Raw genomic sequence first — 24,953 nt, forward strand, 5'->3', positions numbered from 1 at the left:
GTTCAGCCTCCTAAAATCTCTAGGAAGATTCAAATTCTCCACAATACTATATACACCTTGTACCTTGTTTTACAGTACCATATAGCTGGTGGTATTTTGGGTACATTTTTACAAAAATGAGGACGTATGGTGGAAGAGGCTGTGGAAGTGGGCGGGGGTTGCCAGCTGGTACTGATGCTGGTGGGGGTGGTGGTGCATCTGCTGGTAGTGGCAAAAGCACAATAGCACCTAAGGCAGGATGTGTTGAGCCTGCGTCATCGTCTGGCTCCACAAGGCCTCGAAGGCTCCCTTTTCTGGGAGTAGGTAATCCGCTTTTAAAGCCAGAGCTTCAGGAACAAGTTTTGGCTTACATTGCTGACACAGCCTCCAGCTCTATCGCCTCCTCTTCTGAAGTTTCAAAAAATAAAAGCACTGAGTCGTCAGTGGAGGCTCCTGGTCAGGAACAACACCTTTCCTTGTGTCCTTCACCCCTACCAAAAGTGAAGGATGCAGCAGGCCACATTACAGATTACACCATAGAGCTCTTTTCACATACCATGCCTGGGTTATCAAGTCAAATCGTAAATTCCCCAGTCCAAGATGAATCGGACATGGAGTGTACTGATGAACAGCCACTGCTAGATTTTTCTGCTGGTACATTCACTCAGAGCACTACATTGTCCTCGCAGTGTACTTAGCCAGAATCTGACCCTGATGAAACTTCAGGTGCCCCTTCCCGCATACTATACCACCTTACACGGTGACACAGAGGAGGGTGCATATGAAATTGAAGAGGAGGTGATGGATGACCCAGTTGTTGACCCAGATGGGCATCCATTGGAGGAAGAGGGTGCCACTGCCAATAGCTCAGAAGAGGAGGAGGAGGATCCGCAGCAGGCATCGACATTGCAACAGCTGTTATCTGGCAGGCCCGTAGCAGTCGAAAAACGGTTTACAAAAACCCAAAGAGTTGCAGAACAGCGTGGCCAGACGGTCAAATTAGCACAGCGTGCAAGGCCTCAAAATGTCTTCCATAGTAGGAAGAATGCAGTGTGGCACTTTTTTGAACAAAATCCTAATGATCAGGCAAAGGTTATCTGTAAGAAGTGCGCAAAGACGTTTAGCCGAGGGAAAAATCTGAGAAATTTGAATACCAGTGGCATGCTTAGACATTTAACCACCTGTCATGATCCATGCTGGATCAGGACTGATAAAAAGCACAGGTAACCTTTTTTTTCTTAAGCTATGCTTAAGTTTGGCTTTTGCCCCCGGTGGCCATTAGGATTATTGCACTGTGGTGTCGTTTGTTCTAAGTTTGCCCCCGGTGGTGGTGAGCGTCATCGCTCTCTTTTTTCTTTAGTTTGTGTTTTTCCTTAGTGTGTATTAGTACAGCGGTGGGGCCAGTGCCTGCGCCACCCAGCTCCCTAGCAAGGGATAGGTGTAGGGTGTGCTAGGGCGACAGGTTCCTGATCGGCGCCCGGTGCGGAACCTGCATAGGCAACGTTAGGAGCATTAGGGACACTGACTCAGGTGAGTGCAGGAGATCTCCATGTCCCCTTTCCCTATCGCAGGGCCCACCATTGTAACTGTTTCCCCTTTCCCCGTGTCTTGTTGTTTTAGCTACCGGCCTGCTGGTCGCGTCACACAGGACTGGTCATCGTGACACCACCATGCACTTGCAAGTGTGGACGGACTACCAAATCTCATGTACCGCATGTGCACCTGCTCCGAGTGAAGGTAGTCAGCAATGCTACATCACTTCCCCCCTGTAAGCCCACCGGTTAGCACACCACCAGCAGCAAATGTTGAGGTGTCATCGCAAGGCCAAAGCAGTAAGGGAATCACAATGTTATTGCTATGAAAGACTGAATCTAGGCCATCAGCAAGACCACCAACACCATCACCATCACCAACCCTCTCTCAGTCCGCCATGTCCACCGCTAGTTCCAAAATATGCAGCTCTCAAGTCCAGCTCACCCTACAAGAGACTCTCAGTAGGACAAGAAAGTACTCATCCTCTCATCCGCGTACACAGTGTTTGAACGCCCACATTGCCAAACTAATCTCATTAGAGATGATGCCCTACTGGTTGGTTGAAAGCAGAGCTTTCCACAATCTCATGCTATGACCTACCCAGTCGGCACTTCTTTACTCGAAAAGCCATCACAGCCCTCCACCTGCATGTGAAAGACCGCATTGTCCATGCTCTCAAGCAATCATTGAGTGGAAAGGTGCACCTCACAACAGATGCATGGTCCAGTAGGCATGGCCAGGGCCGTTACATGTCCATCACTGCGCACTGGTTAATGTGGTGGATGCAGGGTCCAGAGGGGACAGCAGTTGTGGGAGAGTGCTGCCTAGCCCACGGTATAGGAAACAGTTGTCTGCAGGCGTTCGATCCTCCTCCTCCTCCAGAAGCGAAAGCTCGTCCACAGAGCACGAGCACTCCATCTGCAGCTGCCAGTTTTGCACACGTGGTGTCCCACTATCGAACAGCTAGTGGTAAGCGTCAGCAGGCTGTGTTGAAGATTATGTGTTTGGGCGACAACAGACACACCGCGGATGTATCGGCTGACTACTTGCAGCGACAAACTGAGTCATGGCTGGGCAGTCTACATCTTGAGGCAGGTAAGGTAGTTAGTGATAACGGCCAGAATTTTGTGGCAGCCATAGCCCTTTCAAAACTCCGACACATACCTTGCCGGGCTCACACCTTGAACTTGGTGGTGCAGTGCTTCCTCAATAATTATCCGGAGTTAACAGCCCTGCTCCATAAGGTGCGAAGACTGTGCTCGCACATCCGCCGGTCTCCCGCACACTCCAGTCGTATGCAGAAGCTGCAGAGCTGGCTCCACCTTCCCAAGCACCGCCTAATTATCGACGTTGCAACAAGGTGGAACTCCACCCTGCACATGGTTCAGAGGCTGTGCGAACAGAGGCAGGCTGTAATGCATTTGTGGGAGGATACACGGGCAGGCAGTTTGAGGACAGACGTGGAGTTGTCTGGTGTGCAGTGGTCGAAGCTGAAAAACCTCTGTAAAGTCCTTCAGTGTTTTGAGGAATGCAAATGGCTGGTAAGCGCAGATGATGCCATCATAAGCATGAGCATCCCACTTATGCGTCTGCTCATGCAAACTTTGACGCACATTAAGGAGCAGGCTGTTATGAATGGGTCACTGAGGAGAAAAAAGCAAAACAAGCTAAGCCACAGAAAAACAGAGTAGTTCGTAACTATGCAGATTGCAGATCCCTGATCTTAACACACAACTAGCAGTAGCCGTGGAGCGTGCCTATGATGAACCTAGATGCCTTGTCATGGCCGGAGGACTACATAAGCCTAAAGCAAGAAAAGGGAAAACTAACTGCCCCAGAGCAGACCCCAAAGGAATAGATAGCACCCACATGTATTGACGGTGAAACAAGATGAAGGCACAAACACAGGCAGGAAAATAGGCTGAGCAAATGATGGGGCCCAAACTAACTAGACAGGAAAGGAAAGGGAAGACAGTGTCTGCAACCTGCAAAAAACCCTACAAAAATAATGTCCAACACTTCTGATAGCAAAATTAACCCTGGAGTCACTAGACTTCTCCCACTATATCAGCACTCTGAAATATTCTGAGACAGAGAAAAAAGAGACCGAACTAGTAAGGGACAAAAAGCCAATTGGCAAAATACTGATAAATAAGAGTGGAAATTCAGCTCAGCCCCCAGCCGGGGCTGGCAGACCACACGAAAAAACTGAATAGACCAACAAAATCAAGTGTGAACAATAGCAGAAAAACTTAGCTTTAGATGACTGGAACAGAGCTGAAAACCAAGAGCTGACAAGCCAGAAGGAATCACCAGCAACTGAATAGGGCGTCGGCTGTCTTAAATCCAATCTGAGAATCCTGAGATTACATCGTCATCCTCATTCTCAGGTGGCAGATCTCCACCAATCAAACCAGCCGCACCACCTCCCGTCACCACCAGAGGAAGTTCAGAAGGGGAACACACAACTGGTGAACCTGAGAATGAACTCACAACAGCAGGCATCTGCAGCCGAGGAGGAAGAGGAGGAGGGAAGCCTTGATGACAGTCAGCCATTGTCTGGTCAGGGAAGTCTCATGGACGAGGTGAAGGAAGAAGAGGAAGAGGAGGAGGATGATGGGGATGATTATTTAGGGGAGGAGGATGCTTCTCAAAGGGCAAGAGAAAATGTTGGCGTGGCAAGGTCAAGTACAGGGTTTGTGCGTGACTGGAGGGATGTTGATTTGCCAGAAAGTGCTCCTCCACCCAGCACTCGCAGTGCATCACTGACACCTGGAACATTGGCCCACATGTGTGATTATGCCTTGCAGATCTTAAAAAGGGACCCCCGCATTGCCAAAATGATGAACGATGACGACTACTGGTTGGCCAGCATCCTGGATCCACGCTATAAAGGCAAATTCCAAAACATCATGCCACAGGAGAATCTAGAGCTAATATTGGCTAACAAACAAGCAACTCTGGTAAACCATTTGTTTGATGCATTCCCAGTGCACAGCGGCGGTGATGGTTCTCCCACGAGCCGTAGGGGGCCACATGGAAGAGGTGTTCGTGGTGCACACAGCCGAAGTGGCGTTGGACACAGGGGTTTCATGACCATGTTGTGTACTGATTTTTCAAGTACGGCTCACACGACTGGTAATACTGCAACGATTGAAAGTGACAGGAGACAGCAGTTGTCAACTATGGTTACAAACTATTTTTCCTCCCATATCGATGTTCTCCCTCACCGGTCATTCTCCTTTGACTTTTGGGCCTGTAAACTTGACACCTGGCCTGAATTGGCACAATATGTCTTACAGGAGCTCGCTTGCTCTGCTGCTTTGTGCTATCCGAAAGAGTCTTCAGTGCTGCTGGATCAATCCTGACAGAAAAAAGGACCCATCTGTCGACCCAAAATGTGATGATCTAACCTTCATTAAAATGAACCATGCCTGGGTTTCAAAGGATTTTGTCACTCCTTCCCCTGCTGACACGTAGGTTGCCAGAAAAATGGCTCGCTTTTGTCCTCCTCTTCCTCGGACTTTTCCAATTCCTCCATTTTCAGCTGCTGAATGTCCAACATCAACATATGCCATTTTTTCAACCTCCCTAACTGGGCTGCCTCCCCCCCCAGGGCCGGGGTCACCACCCTGTGCATGCATCCTTGCGAGTGCCATTGCCCTGGACAGGTGGGTAGGCCCACTCTTGGGCGACGGCACTGGCACAGGGTCTCTCATAGTACAATCAAGTGTCTCTGATGGTGGGGGTGCACACCCGCCATCACACACACCGGCGTACTATGAGGGGCCCTGTGTCAATACCGCCGCCCACGAGTGGGCCCCCCCGCTTGCTCAGGATCACAGCACTTGCAAAGTTGAAATACTTACCTCTCCCTGCTCCACCACCGTGATGTCTTCCGCGTTTCCTGACAGTGACATTCTGGTCAAAGAGCGCGATGACATCACGTCTGTACGCCCTCTGCCTAAACAGTCCAAGTGCAGAGAGATGGAAGATGGGGACGACGAGGAGTCCAGACTAGTACAGGGATTCCCTAGAGAGGAGACTTATTTAATTGTTTTAAAGGTTGGGAGCAATTTTTGGGGAGCACTATACTCTGGAGAATGATATATGGGGCCCACCACACACTGGAGCATTACAAAGGTGGACATCAGACACTGGAGCAGCATTTACAGTGCCCATTATACACTGGAGCATTAGAAATGGGGCCCATTATATATGGAGCATTATTTGGGCCCATAAGACAGTGAAGCTTCATCTATGGGGATCAACATATACTGTAGCATTATGTGGAGCTCATCATATATTGTATGGAACATTATATGGGACCAATGATTCTGTATGGAGAAATATATGGGCCTCATTACTCTGTATAGTGCACTATGCGGTGGCCATAATACTGTATGGAGTAATATACTGTCCATTTTTGGAGCTATTGGAGAATTTAAAATGGATATCAGTCATGTGATGTAAGAAGTGAAGTATTTTTCATTGTACTATACCGCTATTTCTCTGCCGTATCAGAGGATCATGAATTGTGGCATGTCTTAAAGGATCCCATTGACACTCTTTGGCCCTGGGCCCACGAAAATCTGGAACCAGCCCTACCCCCCCCACAACTTTCGCCAAATAACCCCCAGTTTTTAGTGCCTAACTATTATTATAAAGTAATTTAAGGTTGACAAGCTAAGTAATAAGAATTGATGTTTTGGCATTAAAATGGACACTGTAGGTGAGTTTCATGTCCTCCACTCACTGCCGACTTTTCTTCCCCATTGACTTGCATTGGGTTTCGTGTTTCAGTCGGCCTTCGACTTTTCACGATAATCGGCCGATTTCGTTCGACCCGACTTTTGCGAAAGTCGGTTTTCATGAAACCCGACTCGACCTGAAAAAAGGCAAAGTCGCTCATCTTTAGTGTGGGCCCATCATACTGTTTGGAGGACAATGAGAGCGATCATACTTTGTGGAGAGCTATGAGGGCATTGCGCTATGCGGTTGGGAGCTGTTGTTCAAGGTACAGGGGATGAATATTTAAAACAGTAAGATTTATAAACTTTATAAAAAAGCAGTGAATTTTATGGTTTTGATTAGCTGCTACTGTTAAGAAAAAATTTTACAGTAAGCCATCATTGCAAGAAATATTAGCAATAACAACTTGTCAAAAGATAATTCTGCTTAAAATTAAAAAAAATAATAAAATAAAATGAAAATGTTGCTAATAATAACAATAATAATAATATTGAGCATAATTAATTTCATTTTATTGGTTTAGCCCACCACATTAATGACAGTCTTTCATATGGACCCTCAGAATAATTAATTGCCCATCATTGGCATGGGTTCAAATCTGTTCTCCTATAACTGAAAGCCACAAGAATAAGAAAAAGGAAATTTACAGTAAATCTTTTTGAGATCATTACTCAAAATCGATTTGGAAAGTGGTCTTCTTGGGGGTACTCTTGTTAAAAAATATAGTCAGTGTACATATGGGAGAGCTTAAATTATGTCACTAGTAGTGTTGAGCATTCCGATACCGCAAGTATCGGGTACCGGCCGATATTAGCTGTATCGGAATTCCGATACTTAGTTCCGATACTTTTTTCATATCGAATACCGGAATCGGAAGTTCCCATAATGCTAGGAGCCCGCTCGATTTGATTCAGCCAATGGGGATCCTCAGAAGTGTGGGCATATCCTGTTAGGCATGTAGGCATGTTAACTACTGGCATGGCTGTGATTGGCTGCTGAAATGATGTCATGATGCACTATAAAAAGCGCTGCAGCCGCCATTTCTGGGCACTCTGCTGTGAATTCAGTTAGGGACAGGCTGCTGTTGAAGACTGTGAGGGACAGTTAGAAATAGCGATTCTAAAAACAATATTGTGCTTTATCCAGGCTACATAAACCACCACTGTAGCTTGCTTTTCCCTTGCAGCGCTGTTTTCACAGCTGTCTGCAAGGGCTGTGTGAGTGCAGACCCACGCTGTGTAGTGTGTCCTGCAGGCACGTCTGCTTGTAGGCCGGCCAGCGTGTGTCTCTGCCTCATACACATTTTTCTTTTATTGCTGCTTTTTTTTTCTCCTGTATAGTGTGCTTCCATACGTATCCATATACGTTGGTTGCAAACACTAAAGGAGTGGACAGCGGAGCCTTTCAGCAGCCTTTCAGTGCTATAGCCCATTTCTCTGCACTGTTTTTGGCTGTCTGATAGGTCTCTCTGTGTGTGAGTGCAGCTCACGTTGCAGTGTGTTCTACAGCCACCGCTAGCTGTAGTCCGCTCAGCGTGCGTCACTGCCTCATACATAGTCCTTTTTTTGCAGCAAATTTAGCCAGATTTTTGCTCCTATATTAGTGTGCTTCCAACCGCATCCATTGTCATTGGTTGGTTGCAAACACTATATAGGATTAGATAGAGGAGCCTTTTTGCTGGCTTGTGCCCTTCAGGGCCAGCCAGGCTAGTATCACCCTATTTTTTGGAGCCTCATCAATTGCATTGTAGGTTAGCTTCCTGCATTGTAATCGCTCCATAAAGTTTGTGATACTATAGCTTTCAAACTTTGGTCACATCCTTTCCTTTCCCCCCACCCAAAAAAAAGGAAATAAAGTTCACCAAACACTCCACTTTACAGTTGTCTAGGCCACATTAGATCATATTAAAGTGTAATACACACACTCTTAGCCAAATTAGTGCTTCTTATACTGGTTAGCAGGTGTTCAGGAATAAGAACACTAAGCCACCCCTTTTTTACTTTTCTGCCTATCTTTATCAGTCTACCAAGATGAAGAAGGCAGGGAGTAAGGCACGTGGTCGTGGCCGTGGAGTTTCAGCAGGGAGAGGACGGGGGATTCAGCAGGGAGAGGACGTGGGGATTCGGTATCTGCTGCGGACACCAGTGACCCGGCATCCCCCACTTTTACCAGGCAACAGTCCTTCATGCGCAGCTTTGTAGTACCTCGCCGTACCCCACTGCTGCGTGACGAACAAATTGAAGCCGTTGTCGGATGGATGGCAGCTAACGCATCCACTTCAATGACTTCCGCATCCTCCCAAGGCCAGAGCACTGAAGAGCAACCATCTGTCTCTTCACCACCTGCCAAATTGCCCAGGCAGTCTGAGAGCTCTGGACAGGAGCCATCTCAATCTTTACTTCTGTTCTCAGAATCTGTTGGCTTGGAAAGAGGTGGCCAGCCAAGCAGCATTCTAGAGCGTGAAGAAGAGGGAGTATGCAGTGATGCGCAACTGCTTTGTCCCTCTGAATCTGAAGAGGCGGGTGGGCCAGTGCCTATGGTCAGCACACCTCAGTATGCATCAGATGATGATGAGACTCAGTTGCCAATTTCTGGTGCGTATGGTGCTGGCGAGACAACCCAGGACCAGCCGGTGCTTGAAGAGGGGAATGGAGATGATGAGGTCCTTGACCCATCATGGCGTCAGCCACAGGAAGGTGGTGGGAGCAGCTCTGAGGAAGAGATTCCCCAAACGGCCAAAAGAGGAGGGAGAGGGCGGGGGCAGACTTGGTTGCCTGTAGCCTCCACTTTGGCACCCGTGAGGAGCAATCCTCTTCCAAAGCACAAAACGGGCGCTCCCAGGACTTGCAGTGCGTGGTATTTTTTTGACACAGTTGCAGATGACATTTGCTTTGTCAAATGCAAGCTGTGTCATCAGAAAGTGAAACGAGGCAAAAATGTGACCAACCTCAATACCACAAATATGTGGAAACATGTGCGTACCAAGCACGAGGTGGAGTTACACAGACACACTGAAGATGTAGGCCAACCTTCAGCAGCATCTACCACCTCTTCAGCTCGTGTTGGGGCCTCTTCCTCCAGCTCACACACAGCTGGTTCGGCTTCCTCACTGGAACGCCATGGAAGAACCACTGCCACTGTTGTCCAGAGACCCAGTGAAATTCCACCCACTGAACCACGTTCGCAGTCATCAGCACCCTCCCAGGCCACTCACCAGCAATCGGTAGCACAGGCATGGGAGAAAAAGCGGCCATACTCGGCAAACCATCCCCGAGCACTGGCTCTGAATGCCAGCATTGCCAAACTACTGGCCCTTGAGATGATGTCATTCAGGCTGGTGGAGACTGACACATTCCGGAACTTTATGTCATTGGCAGTTCCACAATACAACGTGCCCAGCCGCTTTTATTTCAGCAAGCAAGCTGTCCCTGCCCTGCAAAAGCATGTGGAGGGAAAAATTAAAAATGCGCTACTAAACGCTGTCAGTAGCAAGCTCCACCTGACCAATGATGCGTGGACCAGTAGCCATGGACAGGGACGATACCTTTCCCTCACTGCCCATTGGGTCAATGTTGTGGAGCCGGGTACAGATCTGGAGAGTGGCTCTGTACGTATTCTGCCAACTCCAAGGATTGCAGGAATGCAGTCTGTACATATTGAGTCCTCCTCCTACTCTAGTTCCTCGAAATCAGCACTGCGTGAGCCTGTTAGGCCAGATATGAGCACAGGTGTGGCCAAACGTCAACAGGCCATCCTTAAATTAATTTCTTTGGGGAATCGGAGCCACACAGCACAGGAGCTCTGGAATGCCATCAAGCAGGAGAGCGATGTGTGGTTTGTGCCAGCGAATCTCCAGCCAGGTTTGGTAGTGAGTGACAATGGCCAAAATCTAGTGGCAGCTCTGGGCCTAGGCAACCTCACTCACATACCATGTCTGGCACACGTGCTCAATTTGGTCGTGCAGAGCTTTCTGAGGGACTATCCGGATCTTGATGCACTGCTGCACAAGGTTCGCCTAGAGAGTGCTCACTTGCGGCGTTCCAGCATGGCAAGATCGCGCATTGCATCTCTGCAACGCCGATTCCGCCTGCCAGAACATCGCATCATATGTGACCTCCCCACCAGGTGGAATTCAACGTTACATATGTTGGAGCGGTTGTGTGAGCAGCAGGCAGCAGTAATGGAGTACCAGCTGCATCAGGCGCAAACAAGTCGCACTGTGCGCCGGACACACTTCACCACCACTGGGTGGGCCACTATGAGGGACATCTGCCAAGTTTTGCGTGCCTTCGATGACTCCACGTGGATGGCCAGTGCAGATAATGCACTAATCAGCATGACTGTCCCCCTCATCTGTCTGCTTCAAAAAACCTTACAAGCACTAAGTGAGGAGGTTTTTGAAGAGGTCGAGGATGAGCATTCAGAAATGCCATCTGCTTCTGGCAAGCCTGCGCAACGTGCTTCCACACAAAGGCCCAGGCAGGGGACACTTAGTGAGGAGGATGACGAGGAGTCAATGGAGGAGGAGGAACACATCTCTCCAGAGGAGGGAGGTACACAAGGCTCTAGTAGTCAGTGTGTACAGCGAGGGTGGGGTGATGCTGAGCAGGCAGAGATGCTGCCTCAAGCTGGGGACAGCGCATCCGGTCCAGTTGGCAGTCTGCAGCACATGGTTGATTTCATGCTGCAGTGCTTGTTAAATGACCGCCGCATCGCCAACATTCTCCACACAGCTGATTATTGGGTGTACACCCTCCTAGATCCTCGCTACCGGGACAACTTACAAAGCCTCATACCACAGTTGAACCAGGAGCGAAAAATTCGGGAGTACCAAGAAACACTTGTGCAGGCCATCATGTTCTCCATTCCTCCCACAAGTGTTGCTGGTAGTGCTTTTCAAAGCAGCCATGTGGGTAGAGGCAGTGGAGGAAGCTCTGCACAAAGAGGTAGCAGAGGCAGTGCCGCAGGACAAGGCAAGGCCAGTATGGCCCAAATGTGGAAAAGTTTTGTGGGACCGCCTCAAACGGCTACACCATCACAGACGGCTCCAGTCAGCAGGAGGCAACGTTTCCGTCAGATGGTGACAGACTACTTGTCGTGCCCTGTTAGTGTTCTCCCAGACGGCTCTTCCCCATTCAAGTATTGGGTCTCTAAGCTGGATACATGGCCAGAGCTTAGCCAGTATGCATTGGAGGTGCTGGCTTGCCCTGCTGCCAGTGCATTATCGGAACGTGTCTTTAGTGCTGCAGGTGGTGTGGTAACAGACCGTCGCACGCGACTATCCACCGATAATGTTGACCGGCTTACTTTTGTGAAAATGAACAAGGCCTGGATCTCACCTGAATTTGCCAGTCCTCTTCCAGAATAAATAATTGGCTGGCAACAGGATCCAGGTCTCCTGTTGTGTTCATGTTTCTATGACCTGAACTTTATTTCCTGGGCTACAGCAACGCCCGTTGTTGCTCAGAAGTGCTGTCCGCACAGATAAAACACTCGCTCATGTGTAAGTGGGGTTCGGTAACGTCAGCTGATCCCCTGCTGTGTGTACGGCAAACTCTCCTGCTGCCTACAACTTCTGACTACCTCTGATTTAATATGTTCTCTGATTTGCCCTCTGTCTCCACTCTGTTTTGAGTATTTCCTCTGGCCTACAACACCTCCTGTTTCTGCTCTCAAGTGCTGTCTGCACAATCCACACTTGTTCCTGTGGTACCTGGGTCCTGTAACATCTGCTCATCTCCAGAGTTGAGCACGGCAATGTCTCCTGCTTTGTCTACATTCCCACTACTTGTAGTGGAAATGTGGACAGAGCAGGAGACATTGCCTGACTCACCTCTAGGGAGAAGCTGCTGCTACAGAACCCCAGTAACACAGGAACAAGTGTGGGTTGTGCAGACGGCATTTCAGAGCAGCAACTGGTGTGGTTGGAAGCCAGCGGAAATACTCGAAACAGAGTGAAGACAGAGGCCTAATTGGAGTACGTTGACAGTTAGTAATAGTCTAGAAACAATCGCAAACTGCCACCAAGTAGGCCTCGGCCTACTACCTGATTTTCCCTGGGCTCCGACAACGCCAGTTGGTGCTCAGAAGTGCTGTCCGCACAGACAAAACACTCGCTCATGTGTAAGTGGGGTTCGGTAACGTCAGCTGATCCCCTGCTGTGTGTATGGCAAAGTGTCCTGCTCCCTCCACAGTCAAACAACCTCAGATTTACACCTGGCTCCAAGTAGGCCTCGGCCGACTACCTCATTTTCCCTGGGCTCCGACAACGCCAGTTGGTGCTCGGAAGTGCTGTCCACACAGAAAAACACACTCGTTCATGTGAAAGTGGGGTTCGGTAACGTCAGCTGATCCCCTGCTGTGTGGCGGGCAAACTGCTGCTGCCTCCAAATTTTAGCTACTTCAGATTTAAACATTCTCTGATTTGGCCTCTGTCTCCACTCTGTCTCTAGTATTTCCCCTGACCTCCGACACCGCCAGTTCCTGCTCACAGTTGCCGTCCACGCATTCCACACGTGTTCCTGTGTTACTGGGGTTCTGTTACGTCAGCAGATCACCCAATGTGTGTCCGCCACTGTCTCCTGCGTTGTCCACCTTCTCACTGCAAGTGGTGGGAATGTGGACAGAGCAGGAGACATTGGCAGACAAACATCAGGGGATCTGCTGACATTACAGAATCCCAGTAACACAGCAACACGTGTGGATTGGGCAGACGGCTACTGTACGCATAAACTGGTGGTGTTGGTAGTCACGTGAAATCCTGGAAACAGAGTGGAGACAGATGCCTAATTGGAGCACGTTGACAGTCTGTTGTAGCCTACAAACAATCTAAAACTGCCACCAAGTAGGCCTCGGCCTGCACCCTGGTTCTCCCTGGGCTCCAACAACGCTAGTTGGTGCTCAGAAGTGCTGTCCACACAGAAAAACACACTCGTTCATGTGAAAGTGGGGGTCAGTAACGTCAGCTGATCCCCTGCTGTGTGGAGGGCAAAGTGTCCTGCTCCCTCCAAAGTCAAAATACCTCAGCTTTACACCTGGCTCCTAGTAGGCCTCGGCCTGCACCATGATTGTCCCTGGGTTCCAACAACGCTAGTTGGTGCTCGGAAGTGCTGTCCACACAGAAAAACACACTCGTTCATGTGAAAATGGGGTTCAGTAACGTCAGCTGATCCCCTGCTGTGTGGAGGGCAAACTGCTGCTGCCTCCAAATTGTAACTACTTCAGATTTAAACATTCTCTGATTTGGCCTCTGTCTCCACTCTGTCTCTAGTATTTCCCCTGACCTCCAACACCGCCAGTTCCTGCTCACAGTTGCCGTCCACGCATTCCACACGTGTTGCTGTGTTATTGGGATTCTGTAATGTCAGCAGATCCCCCAATATGTGTCCGCCACTGTCTCCTGCGCTGTCCACCTTCCCACTGCAAGCGGTGGGAATGTGGACAGAGCAGGAGACAGTGGCAGACACACATCAGGGGATCTGCTGACATTACAGAATCCCAGTAACACAGCAACACGTGTGGATTGGGCAGACGGCTGCTGTACGCATAAACTGGCGGTGTTGTTGGTCACGTGAAATCCTGGAAACAGAGTGGCGACAGATGCCTAATTGGAGCACGTTGACAGTCTGTTGTAGCCTACAAACAATCTAAAACTACCACCAAGTAGGCCTCGGCCTACACCATGATTGTCCCTGGGCTCCAACAACGCCAGTTGGTGCTCGGCAGTGTCTTTGGCACGGGGACTCCCTGTTGCCCAGCCTGATTCCAGCACGCCTGCTGTTTCCGGGTAGTGTCAAGGTCACTATGCCACCAATCCGTTGTCCTGTCATCTTGCGGCCGGGTTAGCCGACTCTACGGTGCCTGCAGTTTAGGTGACTCCTATGTGGGCTGCGGGAACTGGCACTGAAGGCTGGATCCGTAGTGCCAATGGGACATGGACCCCTGTAGGACTGTGGGTTTCGGTAACTGCGGCCGGCTTGCGGCCTGGCTACTTTGCTTTCAATGGGTACCTTCTGCTACCCACCCGGGTTCCAGCACTGTCTGCTGGTTCTCGCCAGAGCCTTTGGCCTAGGTGCCTCCATCTCGGTATCCGAGGTCCAGCACCGTCAGCTGGTCCTTGGTAGTGCTTTCTAGCACAGGTACCTCCTGCCTAGTAACCGTGGTCCAGCACCGTCAGCTGTTCCTCGGTAGTGCCATTGGCTCTTGTAGCTTTTGATACCCATCTGGGTTCCAGCACCGTCAGCTGGTTCTCGGCAGTGTCTTTGGCACGGGGACTCCCTGTTGCCCAGCCTGGTTCCAGCACGCCTGCTGTTTCCGGGTAGTGTCAAGGTCACCATGCCACCAATCTGTTGTCCTGTCGTCTTGCGGCCGGGTTAGCCGACTCTACGGTGCCTGCAGTTTAGGTGACTCCTATGTGGGCTGCGGGAACTGGCACTGAAGGCTAGATCCGTAGTGCCAATGGGACATGGACCTCCTGTAGGACTGTGGGTTTCGGTAACTGCGACCAGGCCGCAAGCCGGGCTACTTTGCTTTGAATGGGTACCTTCTGCTACCCACCCGGGTTCCAGCACTGTCTGCTGGTTCTCGCCAGAGCCTTTGGCCTAGGTGCCTCCATCTCGGTATCCGAGGTCCAGCACCGTCAGCTGGTCCTTGGTAGTGCTTTTTAGCACAGGTACCTTCTGCTTAGTAACCGTGGTCCAGCACCGTCAGTTGGTCCTCGGTAGTGCCATTGGCTCTTGTTCCTTCTGCTACCCATCCGGGTGCCAGCACTGTCTGCTGGTTCTCGCCACAGCCTTTGGCCTAGGTGCCTCCATCTCGGTATCCGAGGTCCAGCACCGTCAGCTGGTCCTTGGTAGTGCTTTTTAGCACAGGTACCTTCTGCTTAGTAACCGTGGTCCAGCACCGTCAGTTGGTCCTCGGTAGTGCATTGGCTCTTGTTCCTTCTGCTACCCATCCGGGTGCCAGCACTGTCTGCTGGTTCTCGCCACAGCCTTTGGCCTAGGTGCCTCCATCTCGGTATCCGAGGTCCAGCACCGTCAGCTGGTCCTTGGTAGTGCTTTTTAGCACAGGTACCTTCTGCTTAGTAACCGTTGTCCAGCACCGTCAGTTGGTCCTCGGTAGTGCCATTGGCTCTTGTTCCTTCTGCTACCCATCCGGGTGCCAGCACTGTCTGCTGGTTCTCGCCACAGCCTTTGGCCTAGGTGCCTCCATCTCGGTATCCGAGGTCCAGCACCGTCAGCTGGTCCTTGGTAGTGCTTTTTAGCACAGGTACCTTCTGCTTAGTAACCGTGGTCCAGCACCGTCAGTTGGTCCTCGGTAGTGCATTGGCTCTTGTTCCTTCTGCTACCCATCCGGGTGCCAGCACTGTCTGCTGGTTCTGGCCACAGCCTTTGGCCTAGGTGCCTTCATCTCGGTATCCGAGGTCCAGCACCGTCAGCTGGTCCTTGGTAGTGCTTTTTAGCACAGGTACCTTCTGCTTAGTAACCGTTGTCCAGCACCGTCAGTTGGTCCTCGGTAGTGCCATTGGCTCTTGTTCCTTCTGCTACCCATCCGGGTGCTAGCACTGTCTGCTGGTTCTCGCCAGTTTCTCAGCCTTCTTGTACCTTCTGCTACATTTCCAAGATCAAGCTTTTTGAAATTGTCTTTGGTAATCCTTATTGATCTCCATGAAGATGACCCTGATGATGACGACCCTGAAGACCACACCAAAGAAGACCAGAAATATGACCCTAAATAATAAGACCAAGAGGACAAAGAACATGAAGACAACCACCAAGATACAGAACAAAAGACAGAAGAACAAGAAGCAGAAGAAGCAAAAGCAGAAGAACAGAAAGCAGAAGAACATTAAGCATAAGACAAAAAATCAGCATAGAAGAAATCAAAATTATAAGCAGAAGAAGACTAAGCAGTAAATGGGGGTGAGTCCGTTCCTCCTCGTGGTGCCCCTGGAAAATGCCTGTTGCTGCAGGCCAAACTGAACGCGGACAAATCCTGTTGTAAATCTTTTGTGACAGGCAGAACGTAAGGTGTAATCTTATAACTTTTATAGATAAGTACTACAGGAATGCCTGTCACCATAAGAAAATGAAGAAAAAGAAGAATAGGAAGAAGATGAAGAAATAGCATATGAAAATTATTAATAGCTGAATAAGAAGAATATGAAGAATGGAAAAAAAAATTAATGGGAAGAAGGTGAAGAAGAAGAAGATGAATAAGGTGAAGAAAAAGTTGATGAAAAAAATGCTACTGCTGCGGATCATGAAGAAGAAAGTGTGGGAGAAGTACAAAAGAAGGTGAAGAGCATGGAAGTTGTGAAACATACATATCTGACTAAATATAAAAAAGTTAACATAGTCAATATCTTTTTAACTCCGAACATCTTGAAAAAAAAAATTGGAATTAATGCTATGCCATGTGATTTGAATAAACCACTATGCTTTTAATGTCTCCTCCACCTCCCACAATACATTCTACATGATTCTTATTTGTTTTCAATTATGTAGAATTAGCCAACAAGGAAATAAAGGCCTTTTTTTTTATTCCGATACCGGAAGTCCCATTGACTTGAATGGGACTTCCGGTGTCAGAATCGGCGATACCCGATATTTTTTTCGTATCGGGCGATAACATCCGATACGATATTTTTGGGTATCGAACGGTATCGCTCAACACTAGTCACTAGAGTTGAGCGACTTTTGGTTTTTTAGGGTCACGTTTCGTTTCGTGAAACCCGACTTTTCCAAAAGTCGGGTCGAGCAAGATCGTCCGATTATAGGGAAAAGTCGGGGTCGTCCCGAAACACGAAACCCAATGTAAGTCAATGGGGAATAAAAGTCGGCAGTGAGAGGAGGACAGGAAACACACCAACAGTGCCCATTTGAATGCCAAAAGCATCAATTCTTCTTACTTAAGCTTGTCAACCTTAATTAACTTCATAATACAAGTAACGCACTGAAAAATGGGGGTTATTTGGCTACAGTTGTGGGGGGGGCTGGCTCCAGGTTTTCATGTGCCCTGGGCGAAAGAGCGCCCCTTTAACACATACCACAACTCATCATGCTCCGATACGGCAGAGAAATAGCGGTATAGTACAATGAAAAATACTTCACTTTTTACAGCTCATGACAAGGCCCATCTATTTCTCCATACAGAATCATTGGTCCCATATAATGTTTGAAACAGTATATGATGAGCTCCACATAATGCTACAGTATATGTTGGACCCCATGGATGAAGCTCCACTGTCTTATGGGCCCAAATAATGCTCCAAACATAATGGGCCCCATTTCTAATGCTCTAGTGTATAATGGGCCCTGTAAATGCTGCTCCAGTGTCTGATGTTCACCTTTGGAATGTTCCAGTGTATGGTGGGCCCCATCTATCATTCTCCAGAGTATAGTGCTCCCCAAAAATTGCTGTCCCAACATTGAAAACAATCAAATAAGTCTCCTCGCTATGGAATCCCTGTACTAGTCTGGACTCCTCGTCGTTCCCATCTTCCATCTCACTGCACAGTATTTCAACCTTCCAAGTGCTGTGATCCTGAGCAAGCAGGGGGGCCCACTCGTTGGCGACGGCACTGGCACAGGGCCCCTGATAGTACGGTGGTGTGTCTGATGGCGGGTGGGCCGAACCTGCACTTTCATCTGCAGCTTCCTCTTTGTCACCGTGTAAGATGGAACTGTATATGGGAAGGGTAACCTGAGTTTCATCAGGGTCAGATTCAGGCCGTGTAGCGTGCGAGGGGAATGTAGTGGTCTGGGTCAATGTACCAGCAGATTCATCGAGCAGTGGCTGGGCATCAGTGCACTTGTGTCGCCCCCAGGAGTACGGTCTCCACAGTGGCATTACCTTCGTCCTAGGGAGTGTGATGTCATGCTTGGGAGCAACGAAGGATCTCTCTAGCAGGTTAACTGATTGGGCACCGTTATTCCCATGAGTCATGACCCTCCAAACAGCGTTCATGAAGGCAAAGTGTTTGTTTCACGTGGGCAGTAAGGTTGCAAAGCTGAACCTTAAAGGAATGTCCAGAAGGGCACCACCAGGAGTGGAGCCTACGGTTTAATTCGACTCCACCTGGGAAACCTCAACCATGCAAGCTACAGAACAGATGCACACATTGCAAGCTTAATTCCGTTAACGAACGAGACTCCGTCATGCCCCGCGGTCCGAGTCCGGCTTACTAGAGGGACACATGAGGCTCTGGCACATGAGATTGGCCAATAACTGGTGTGTCATGCCCTTACATGTCCGTGGCTGCATGTGCGCTACACTGAAAAGGCCAGCGTTTGTCGCTTACAGGTGCAGATAACCCGCTGAACAACGTTAGTGATGGGGATCTGTGATTACAATTATTACCCGCGAACGATGATTTCCCAGTAAGTGCAGGTCAACCGCAGTTCCGGAATTAGGCCTAACCGTCATTCCTGAAAAAATGAAAAACTTACGTGTGCAAACCACAGGTGCTGTAGCTTGCTTAACAGCTCGCCAGCCGTTCTCAGGCCCAGTATGGATTACACGTGATTGCACAAAGGTGAGAAAGGGTACCGTATCCCCGGATAACATGTATGGATAGCATAGTGTACACATTCAAAATATATGTCTATACATCAGGAGGCAGGCTCAGACGGTGTTAGGCCCAGTATGGATTGCATGTGATTGCACAAAGGTGAGAAAGGGTTCCGTATCCCCAGATAACATGTATGGATAGCGTACACATTCAAAATATATGTCTATACATCAAGAGGCAGGCTCAGACGGTGTTAGGCCCAGTATGGATTGCACGTGATTGCACAAAGGTGAGAAAGGGTTCCGTATCCCCAGATAACATGTATGGATAGCGTACATATTCAAAATATATGTCTATACATCAGGAGGCAGGCTCAGACGGTGTCAGGCCCAGTATGGATTGCACGTGATTGCACAAAGGTGAGAAAGGGTTCCGTATCCCCAGATAACATGTATGGATAGCGTACACATTCAAAATATATGTCTATACATCAGGAGGCAGGCTCAGACGGTGTTAGGCCCAGTATGGATTTGACGGCCCAGACTACACAGCGGAGGAGCAGGGAGAGGTAAAGATTGCAAATGCTGGGTTCCGTATCCCCAGATAACATGTATGGATAGCGTACACATTCAAAATATATGTCTATACATCAAGAGGCAGGCTCAGACGGTGTTAGGCCCAGTATGGATTGCACGTGATTGCACAAAGGTGAGAAAGTGTACCGTATCCCCAGATAACATGTATGGATAGCGTACACATTCAAAATATATGTCTATACATCAGGAGGCAGGCTCAGACGGTGTCAGGCCCAGTATGGATTGCACGTGATTGCACAAAGGTGAGAAAGGGTTCCGTATCCCCAGATAACATGTATGGATAGCGTACACATTCAAAATATATGTCTATACATCAGGAGGCAGGCTCAGACGGTGTCAGGCCCAGTATGGATTGCACGTGATTGCACAAAGGTGAGAAAGGGTTCCGTATCCCCAGATAATATGTATGGATAGCGTACACATTCAAAATATATGTCTAAACATCAGGAGGCAGGCTCAGACGGTGTTAGGCCCAGTATGGATTGCACGTGATTGCACAAAGGTGAGAAAGGGTACCGTATCCCCAGATAACATGTATGGATAGCGTACACATTCAAAATATATGTCTATACATCAGGAGGCAGGCTCAGACGGTGTTAGGCCCAGTATGGATTTGACGGCCCAGACTACACAGCGGAGGAGCAGGGAGAGGTAAAGATTGCAAATGCTGGGGCCCTGCCCAAACAAGGGGGCCCACTCGTGGGCGTCGGTACTGGCACTGGGCCCCTCATAGTACGGCGGTGTGTCTGACGGCGGGTGTGCACCACCACCGTCAGAGACACTAGATTGCACTATGAGGGACCCTGTGCCAGTGCCCGCGCCCAAGAGTCAGCCTACCCACCTGTCCAGGGCAACGGCACTCGCACGGTGTCGTGCGCTAGGTGGTGACCCCGGCCATGGGGGGGGAGGCAGCACAGTTAGGGAGTTTTAGAAAGTGGCATATGTTGATGTTGGACATTCAGCTGATGCAAAAGGTGAAATAGGTCAAGTCCCAGGAAGAGGTGGACCAAAGCAAGCCATTTTTCTGTCACCCTATGTGTCATCAGGGGAAGGTGGGACAAAATCCTTGGAAACCCATGCGTGGTTCATTTTAATGAAGGTTAGATCATCCACATTTTGGGTTGACAGACGGGTCCTTTTTTCTGTCAGGATTGATCCAGCTGCACTGAAGACTCTTTCCGATAGCACACTTGCAGCTGGGCAAGCGAGCTCCTGTAAGGCATATTGGGCCAATTCAGGCCAGGTGTCCAGTTTAGCGGCCCAATAGTCAAAGGGGAATGACCTGTGTGGGAGAACATCGATATGGGAGGAAAAGTAATTTGTAACCATAGTTGACAACTGCTGTCTACTGTCACTTTCCATTGATGCAGTATTACCAGTTGTGTGAGCGGTACTTGAAAAATCAGTCCACAACATTGTCATGAAACCCCTGTCTCCAACGCCACTTCTGCTGTGTGCACCACGAACACCTCTGCCAAGCTGACCCCGGCCCGTACGGCTCGTGTGAGAACCATCACCGCTGCTGTGTGCTGGGAATGCCTCAAGCAACCGATTTACCAGAGTTGCTTGTTTATTAGCCAATATTAGGTCAAGGTTCTCCTGTGGCATGATGTTTTGTAATTTGCCTTTATAGCGTGGATCCAGGATGCTGGCCAACCAGTAGTCGTCATCGTTCATCATTTTGGCAATGCGGGGGTCCCTTTTTAGGATCTGCAAGGCATAATCTGACATGTGGGCCAATGTTCCCGGTGTCAATGATGCACTGCGAGTGCTGGTTGGAGGAGCACTTTCTGGCAAATCCACATCCCTCCAGTCACGCACAAACCCTGTACCAGACCTTGCCATGCCAACATTTTCACTTGCCCCACGAGATGCATCCTCCTCCCCTAAGTAATCAACCCCTTCATCCTCCTCCTCCACTTCTTCCTCCACCTCGTCCAGGAGAGGTCCCTGAGCAGACAATGGCTGAATGTCATCAAGGATTCCCTCCTCCTCTTCCTCCTCATCAACATTGGCTGCAGAAGCCTGCTCCTTAAGGTGCGTCAAAGTTTGCATGAGCAGACGCATAAGTGGGATGCTCATGCTTAGGATGGCGTCGTCTGCACTTACCAGCCGTGTGCATTCCTCAAAACACTGAAGGACTTTACAGAGGTCTTTCAGCTTCGACCACTGCACACCGGTCAACTCCATGTCTGCTCTCAAAGTGCCTGGCCGTGTATCCTCCCACAAATGCATTATGGCCTGCCTCTGCTCGCACAGCCGCTCCACCATGTGCAGGGTGGAGTTCCACCTTGTTGCAATGTCGATAATGAGGTGGTGGTTGGGAAGGTGGAGCAATTGCTGCAGCTTCTGCATACGAACGGAGTGTACAGGCGACCGGCGGATGTGCGCGCACAGTCTTCGCACCTTCTGGAGCAGGGCTGTTAACTCCGGATAATTTTTGAGGAAGCACTGCACCACCAGGTTCAAGGTGTGAGCCAAGCAAGGTATGTGGCTGAGTTTTGAAAGGGCTATGGCTGCCACAAAATTACGGCCGTTATCACTAACTACCTTGCCTGCCTCAAGATGTACACTGCCCAGCCATGACTCAGTTTGTCGCTGAAAGTACTCGGCCAGCACCTCGGCGGTGTGTGTGTCGCCCAAACACATCATCTGCAACACAGCCTGCTGACGCTTTCCACTAGCTGCTCGATAGGGGGACACCTCGTGTGCAACAGTGGCAGCTGCAGATGGAGTGCTCGTACGACTGCGCTCTGTGGACGAGCTTTCGCTTCTGGAGGAGGAGGAGGAGGGTCGAACGCCTACAGCCAACTGTTTCCTATACCGTGGGCTAGGCAGCACTGTCCCACCACCGCTGTCCCCTGTGGACCCTGCATCCACCACATTAACCCAGTGCGCAGTGATGGACACGTAACGGCCCTGGCCATGCCGACTGGACCATGCATCAGTTGTGAGGTGCACCTTTCCGCTCACTGACTGCTTGAGTGCATGGACAATGCGGTCTTTCACATGATGGTGGAGGGCTGGGATGGCTTTGAGAGAGAAGAAGTGGCATCTGGGTAGGTCATAGCGTGGTACTGCATAGGCCTTGAGTTCGCGGAAAGCTGCGCTTTCCACCAACCGAAAAGGCATCATCTCAAACGAGATTAGTTTGGCAATGTGGGCGTTCAAACCCAGTGTACGCGGATGAGAGACTGAGTACTTTCTTGACATACTCATAGTGTCTGGGAGGGTGAGCTGGACTTGAGAGCTGCATATGGTGGAAGTAGCGGTGGACAGGGCGGACTGAGAGAGGGTTGATGATGGTGATGGAGTTGGTGTTCTTTCTGATGGCCTAGAATCAGTCTTTCGTTGATATAACAGTGGGATTCCCTGACTGCTGTGGCCTTGCAACGACACCTCAACATTTGCTGCTGTGCTAACCGGTGGGCTTACAGTGGGGGAAACAATGTAGCGTTGCTGACTACCTTCGTTGTGATCAGTTGCACATGTGGCACTTGAGGTTTGGTGTTGTGTCCACGCTTGCAAGTGCATACTGGTTAAATGTCTAAGCATGCAACTGGTATTCAAATTTTTCAGATTTTTCCCTCGGCTAAAGGTCTTTGCGCACTTCTTACAGATAACCTTGGCCTGATCATGAGGATTTTGTTCAAAAAAGTGCCACACTGCACTCTTCCTACTTTGGCAGACATTTTGCGGCCTAGCACGCTGTGATGTTTTGACCCTCTGGACAAGCTGTCCAGCAACTCTTTTGATTTTTGGAACCTGTCTTTGGAGTGCTCCGGGCCTGCTGGATAACAGCTGTTGCGATGTCGATGTCTGCTGTGGATGCTCCTCATCTGAGCTATTGGAAGCAGCACCCTCTTCCCCCAATGGATGCCAATCTGGGTCAACAACTGGGTCATCCATCACCTCCTCTTCAATGTCATGTGCACCTTCCTCTGTGTCACCGTGTATGGTGGTATAGTGTGCGGGAAGGGGAACCTGAGTCTCATCAGGGTCAGAATCTGGCTCTGTACACTGCGAGGACAATGTAGTGCTCTGAGTGAATGTACCAGCAGAATCATCCATCAGCGGCTGTGCATCAGTGCACTCCATGTCAGATTCATCTTGGCCTGGGTAATTCACCATTTCACTTGATAATCCAGGCATGGTATGTGAAAACAGCTCCATGGAGTAATCAGTAGTATGGCCTGCATCATCCTTCAATCTTGGTTGGGGTGAAGGACACAAGGAAAGGTGTGGTTCATGAACATGAGCCTCCAATGACGACTCAGTGCTTTTACTTATTACAACTGAAGAAGAGGAGGCGATAGAGCTGGAGGCTGAGTCAGCAATGTAAGACAAAACTTTTTCCTGATGCTCTGGCTTTAAAAGCGGTTTGCCAACTCCTAGAAAACTAAGCCTTCGAAGCCTTATGGAGCCAGACGATGACGCAGGCTCAACACCTCCTGCATTTGGTCCTATTTTGCTCTTGCCACTACCATCAGATCCACCACCAACACCATCATTACCAGCTGCCAACCCCCGCCCAATTCCACGGCCTCTTCCACCAGCCTTCCTCATTTTTGGTAAAAATGTAGACAAAATCCAACAAACTATATAGTAATGTAAAACAAGGTACAAGGTGTCTATAGGACAGGGGAGATTTTGAATTTCTGCTCACACTAGTGGACACTGGACACTTTTGGATTGTGTGAGGCCCAATGAATATCTGAGCGCTATGTGACAGGCTCGATGGCACAGCTGTGACCAAAGTGACTAGAGGATAAGTGAGATTTTGAATTTCAGCAGACACTTGTGGACACTGGACACTTTTGGATTGTGTGAGGCCCAATGAATATCTGAGCGCTATGTGACAGGCTCGATGGCACAGCTGTGACCAAAGTGACTAGAGGATAAGTGAGATTTTGAATTTCAGCAGACACTTGTGGACACTGGACACTTTTGGATTGTGTGAGGCCCAATGAATATCTGAGCGCTATGTGACAGGCTCGATGGCACAGCTGTGACCAAAGTGACTAGAGGATAAGTGAGATTTTGAATTTCAGCAGACACTTGTGGACACTGGACACTTTTGGATTGTGTGAGGCCCAATGAATATCTGAGCGCTATGTGACAGGCTCGATGGCACAGCTGTGACCAAAGTGACTAGAGGATAAGTGAGATTTTGAATTTCAGCAGACACTTGTGGACACTGGACACTTTTGGATTGTGTGAGGCCCAATGAATATCTGAGCGCTATGTGACAGGCTCGATGGCACAGCTGTGACCAAAGTGACTAGAGGATAAGGGAGATTTTGAATTTCTGCAGACACTTGTGGACACTGGACACTTTTGGATTGTGTGAGGCCCACTGATATCTGAGCGCTATGTCACAGGCTCAATGGCACAGCTGTGACAAAAGTGACTAGAGGATAAGGGAGATTGGATTGCTTTTAAAAAAGCAGTTTGCAGAGCAGTGGGTAAACAGCAATGCCAGCCTGTCAGGAAGCCTTAAAAGGCAGCCCAACAACCAACACCACTGATACACCACAATATAGCCTCCCCTTGCACTGCACACACAGTGACTGGTGTGTTGT

This window comes from Dendrobates tinctorius, unplaced genomic scaffold (genome assembly GCF_039654945.1).
Source record: "Dendrobates tinctorius isolate UK_male_01 unplaced genomic scaffold, ASM3965494v1 ptg000161l, whole genome shotgun sequence".
NCBI lineage: Eukaryota > Metazoa > Chordata > Amphibia > Anura > Dendrobatidae > Dendrobates > Dendrobates tinctorius.